General features: G+C 35.2%; 1 long non-coding RNA gene across 1 annotated transcript; it reads right to left on the bottom strand.

Annotated features, from left to right (window-relative positions):
- Positions 1–4118: 4118 nt before the first annotated feature.
- Positions 4119–5183, bottom strand: LOC121731360. The gene is made up of 3 exons (XR_006036220.1): positions 5155–5183; positions 4390–4482; positions 4119–4148 (listed from the first exon to the last, which is right to left on the bottom strand). It is a non-coding gene; the product is annotated as an uncharacterized LOC121731360 (long non-coding RNA).
- Positions 5184–6676: the final 1493 nt, after the last annotated feature.

A 6676-nucleotide genomic window follows, 5' to 3' on the forward strand; every position in this document is an offset into this window, starting at 1 on the left:
TCTTATAAAAATATGAAACACTTATAATTCTTCTTCCGACATCAGGTTTCTTCTGAGGAAGTGCAGTTTCAACAATAAGCTTTTCAGCATCACATTCAGCCTCCAAACTACATAGTCCAGTGTCATGGGTACTTTTTTCTTCCAGCCTGTAAGTAAGTTTATACTTTGAGACATCGACATTTAACAACAGTTTAAAAACTGGATCACCACAAAATTTCATAAATTAAAATGATTAACTTTTCGATTATTGGGAAATAGGAATTAGGATAAAATTATACAGAACTCAATATTTAAAAAAGCCTTTTGCTCGTTTGCCTTCTAATTATTAGGCTAATACGCTGCACTCCGCAGTAGGGGTGGGTCGTTATGTGATTTTTAACCGACGAAACAAGTTGTAACTGTACGACGCGGGCGCCCGGTAACGGTGTGACGTCATATCACAATTTCGCCGCGCGGGCCCCATACAATAAACGTGATTTTTTGCTCTATCTCAATAACTGCAACACTTGAAATTTTCATCAAGGCCTTAATTATATATGTACTTTAATAATTAATAATAATATTATATTATGTTACTAAACTTTTCGATTATTGGGAAATGGGAATTAGGATAAAATTATACAGAACTCAATATTTAAAAAAGCCTTTTGCTCGTTTGCCTTCTAATTTCATTAAAAAGGTATACTAAAAAATTTATTAGGTTAATACGCTGCACTCCGCAGTAGGGGTTGGTCGTTATGTGATTTTTAACCGACGAAACAAGTTGTAACTGTACGACGCGGGCGCCCGGTAACGGTGTGACGTCATATCACAATTTCGCCGCGCGGGCCCCATACAATAAACGTGATTTTTTTCTCTATCTCAATAACTGCAACAGGTAGGCACTTGAAATTTTCATCAAGGCCTTAATTATATATGTACTTTAATAATCAATAATAATATTATAATAAAATAAAAAATTAAGGGGGGCTCCTATACAAAAATCACAAATTTTGGCCTATTTTGCACTATAACGGTATGTGTATTCATAAGTGAGTCCGATTAGTAACATAATATAATATTATTATTAATTATTAAAGTACACATATAATTAAGGCCTCGGTGAAAATTTCAAGTGCCTACCTGTTGCCGTTGAGATAGAGCAAAAAATCACGTTTATTGTATAGGACCCGCGCGGAAAAATTGTGATATGACGTCACAAGCGGTCGCGGGACTGTTAGCGGGAATCGATATTTTTCGAAACTGAATGCCTATAAAATCAAAACTACAAGGTATTTTTGACTGCAACAAAAACTAGTGTATTTGTATACATACAGGCTTTACTGTGACAAAATTTCAAGCAATTTGGCATACCTAGTAACATTCTCAATTAAACCTTCCTGCCCAATTATTCCAGCGGGGCTAAAATGGTCGCTTTGTTGAATCATGAGACGAATCATAATATGATTCATTTCTCTAATATCGCAAAATACAACTCTGCTTGCAATTCATTTTTGTATTTTTGCACTGATTTGACATTTGTCAGTTTTGACAATTCATTTGCTGAATTGATTGAGAGGAATTGCTAAATATTACCATTTTAGCCCCGCAGGGCTTAGGTATCATTAGGAGAGCCCATTTAACCAAAAAAATGGGTGTTATTTTTTTTTAAATGACAATATTTTATCCCATTTAAAATCGTTGCAGAAAGGTCACTCGCGGCGCGGGGGAATGAAAGGGGGTGACGCCGGGATGAGGCGCGCGCGCGGGCCTATAGCCTATAGCCTTTTTTCAAATCGGACCAGTAGTTCCTGAGATTAGCGCGTTCAAACAAACAAACAAACTCTTCCCAATTATAATATTAGTATTGATATAAACTAATTAATATTTTTGCTAGGTAATCTGCGCGGAACTAGTTGGCCGCGCCGCCGGTATGCTCACATACCGGCGGCGCGGCCAACTAGTTCCGCGCGGACTATAGCAAACTCGCTGTCGCTCGCTAGGTCGACCGGTGCAATGGGCGGCGGGCGCTAGCTGCGACTCCAAACGAAACAACGCGACGATCGCTCGACGGTACTTCATACCACCCAATGCAATAAAAACGTTACAAAAATCACTACTCTACTATATAAATACGACTCGAAACTAGTTATTCGGTTACTGTATGTAGCTAGTTATTGTAACTATAGTGACGTGAAATAACGCTCACCCCTACTCCGCAGTGAAGCCGCACCCTATTAGGGCCGGGACACAAAAACACGGTCCGGCGCCGTACGACGTCGCGTCGTCGTGCCGTGATTTTGTGTCCGGCCCTTACGGAGCATGTCCTTGAATAGAGCTGAAAGAATCGCGCAATCGCATCGCGCTCAAATAGTAATAAACTTATTATATCTATATTTACCTAGCCTATCGTAATTGTAAAAATATACCTAGGGTCATTTCGCCTATTCGCGTCCATTTAGTGCAGTTGGCAAGTTTGATGGCGAAAATAATAATGTCCCAACATTCATTTCTATGAAAAAATTATGTTATGTGATCAATATATTAGTCTATTTTAAGATTAACTTTCAGTTTTACTCGAAGCATCTTATGTTACATTTTTAAATAGATAAACTTCAAAATAAGGCGTTTTACCCACTTTGCGTCCACAAAATCCTAATTGCGTCCACCCGTGGACCATTTAGCGTCCACCAGCTTAGAAAAGGAATATAGGGGTGATATTTTAAGAAAATAAAAAAAGATTGTATTTTAACAATTTCTTTATTTCAGAGTATTAAAAATCAACATTATTATCATAATAAAGAATCTCAAAAAAATAATCAAAATCTTCTCAATATTGAACTTAAAAATATATATTTTAACAATTATTTCTTTATTTCAGAATGTAATTAAGTAAACTGTAATAAAAATCAACATTATTATCATAATAAAGAATCTCAAAAAAATAATCAAAATCTTCTCAACATTGAACTTAAAAATATATAAGGTACCTAAGTAGTAGGACTAATAGGTAAAAAAAAACAAAAATTTTGCAAACCACTTTTGACCTGGGCGATCATCTTTAAAATTATTTTTAAACTTCCCATCTCGAATTATTTTCTGAACAGTATTCAACAATTCTTGCTTTTTCACTGGAAATCCACATTTGGAAATATCAAGAAGCCATTCAACTACTTTTTTTTCACCATCTACTCCTAGCGCTGGTTCTGATCCAGGTTTCTTTACTCCATCTGGTCTGCGCCCACTGATTTTATCCAATATTGTGGTCTTGGGAATAGCATATTCTTTACATATTTGTCTTACCGATTTATTCTTCTCTCGAATTTCATTTAACGCTTTCTTTAAATCGTCTTCTGTGTATGTTCTCCTTTCCTTCTTCTTTCTTTTCTCCGAAGAACTCATCTTAAATAGAAAAAAAAAGAATAAAAGAACTCATTTTATTTAAAAATACAATTTTTAAACGTATTTTTAATAAAAAATATACAATAATATAATAATAAACAATACATTTCATAATTATTATTTTCACATGCAAGTCAACATGCAAATATTTAACGAAAATAGTGGACGCAATTTGGTTTATGTATCATCCCCTGTAGGTATAGTTTGCGTCCACAGGTGGACGCAAAGTAGAAATTTTGTGAATTCGATGTAGTAATTCGCGTCCACCTTATTTCAGTCGTTAAATATAAAAAACATAAGCAAATTCATAATAAATATTATTCCTTTTTACATTATAATAGTCTACAAACAACTATGTAACCTAATTTTCACTTAAAACAATAAAAAACTTACCATCGAACGCGCCGCTGCACACTATTTTTTTTGTCGCGCAAGCGCGCGCACATGCTCCCTTGTTGAACAGCCGAGGCTAACTATTTCTTCTAAACGGTTTTGGTTTGGCGCACGGACCTTTTGTCCATGTGAGGGTACCTCGTATACATTGACGTATTAGCGGGAATGACTTTTCGTTTGATTGGTGTGTTAGTTTACTTATTTTCGGGATTTTAAAAAGGAAGATCCGCAAAATGGACGCGAATTGGTCTATGGACGCGAAAGGGCGAACTTACCCTACTTGCCTTTTTAAAATACTACCCGTCGCTATATTGCGATCGGCATTTGCTACATTTTCCACTGTGTTATTATCTAATTCCATCGTTTTCGGTCGACTGGAAAAAAATTAAATCATAATAATATCATAAAAAGGCTAAAATAGCTTGTAATAGATAAACTGGATCATAAAAAATACAATGAATGAGCCATGCTTTGGCACGAATGGGCCGACTCGACCAGAGAAATACCACGGACTCACAGGAAAACCGGCGTGAAACAGCCCTTGCTCTGTGTTTCGTAGTCGTGAAGGACGTTTGGTTACAACTTATAATAAGTAGATAAATAAACTTATATTACCTTTCCAACATACTACCTGCCGCTGGATCTGAATTGGAATTTGGTGATTCGTTTGGGTTATCAATAATTGCACTATCCATGGTTTTCCGCCGCCTGAAATAAAAATTTAAATAATAAAGGCCTAAATAAAACTTCAGATTCAAAGCAAAATAAACTTATAGTACCTAATTATAGTACTTGTACTATTATTTATTCTGTGCTAATAGTGATAAAAAAAACCATAAAAAGTATTACGAAAATTCTCTGAAACTCGATCCATAGACCGATTGAATATTGATTTATCAGAACGATCCCCGACGCGCGACGCTAAAACTTATTTAGGCTAACGAAATAATCAACTTTATGAGTGGTGATTTTTTAACTTTTTGAACATTTATTTTGGAGTGCAAAACTCCAACATAAATGTTCAGATACAAAGCAAAATTATTATCAGTGATAAAATAAAACATAAAAAACTGTATTACGATTTACGAAAATCCTCTAAGATTCGAACCATAGGCCGATTGGAAATTGATATAATGTTATCACAACGATTGTGATAACATTATTATGTCAATTTCCAAGGTCTATGGTTCGAATCTTAGAGGATTTTCGTAAATCGTAATCAATCGTAATACAGTTTTTTTATGTTTTATTTGACACAACGATCCTGGCTATCCTAAAACACATTGAGAGTGACGAAATATTTTGATTCGGGGTCGTAATTGTTCGTTTTTTTTTTAATAAAGACGTACGCAACTAGAAAGTAGATAAAATTGAACTTACTTTTACTTCCATCATGTATTTGTGGCTTTCACGAAGCTGTCGCTTTTTTGCTGGACGTCTTATCTTTTTCTTGTCACCCATTTTTACAGACGCGCAATATAATTTCAAATATTTACAGAATAAACTTAATATACTATAAAACAATGAGAAATACCTATATACAAATTTTAAGAACTAAACGCTTCAATTACACTAAAATCACAATATCGGCAGAGCGAAATCCGTCACACGTCCACATAGCACCGCGCCTCAGCGAACACTGTCGGTTTTCATGCGAGAGAGAGAGATGTGAAATGTTCACTCAGAAGCGTGGATATATTTTTCGTTTGTTAGAGGAAAAATAAATATTGTGGGAAATCTAGATGTCAGAGCCGAAAATTAAATCGGGCAATCTTTGGATTTTTGTAAAAGGTATCAAATAAACAAATTTTTAAAGCATAGATTGTATTATTACTTTAGTTAGAACTGTTTAAAGTTCCCGAAAGATGTGACTTTGGTATTTTTTTTCATCCAGTAGGAGTACATTATTTTATTATTTAAATCGGACAAGCTTTTCCAAATATAATCAAAAATCACATATATTTTTTTTGTGCCAATCAATGAAATACATACGTCTAGAAAACTGCACAAAGATGTCAAATTGGCAGCTGTCTGCGCCTTAATATAGAAATATCATAAACACGTTTTGTTCATCGCTTTCGAATGTTATTCAGATTTCAAACAGTTTGCGGTGGCAAGTGAGATTGTTTCCTTTTGATTAAGTCTACAGAACCGAGAGCATGTTCAACATTTAATTTAGAGCATTAGTCTAGGACTAGATAATTAAATAATAAACGTTGTTAGATTAAAGTAAATAAAATACCTGTACTTATATTGTTTAACATGGGCGTACCGAAGGGGGGCAGGGGGGGCAGCTGTCCCCCCCTGGATCTTGTTGACGTCCCTACTAAGTATATTATCTAGTACTTTTATCTATAAAAATAAAAAATTAAGAACGAATTTTTGCCATTTGTTTGCAATACAATATTTTTGAAACTAAAAATTATTAATTTTTTATTTTTTATAAACACCTAGCTTATGAAAAATCTGATTTGCCCCCCCCTGGCCCAGAACCTGGGTGATTTGCCCCCCCCTGGCACCAGAACCTGGGTAATTTGCCCCCCCCCTGGCCCAGAATCTGGGTACGCCCATGTTGTTTAATCAATGTTACTTAACAATAAGACACGATGAAACTGTAATACCTCTATTATGACTGAACTATGGAACCATAAATATATTAAGTAGCTTGTGTAATTGCAATATAAAATAAGAAACACATAAATACGTCTCTGAATATGCATAATAATCCATTATGATTGCTTTTAAGGAGACCCACGAGCTATTAGGTAGTTATGTACCGAACCCATGAAAACCCTCTGGTCCAAGGGAGATATGGGGTCGGACACCCCATGTCTCCCTTGGACCAGAGGCTTAATCCGGTCGCAATAAAAGCAAAATATCTCGCAGAATAAATATTTTCTGC

The sequence above is a fragment of the Aricia agestis genome, chromosome 1 (assembly GCF_905147365.1).
Source record: "Aricia agestis chromosome 1, ilAriAges1.1, whole genome shotgun sequence".
Lineage (NCBI taxonomy): Eukaryota > Metazoa > Arthropoda > Insecta > Lepidoptera > Lycaenidae > Aricia > Aricia agestis.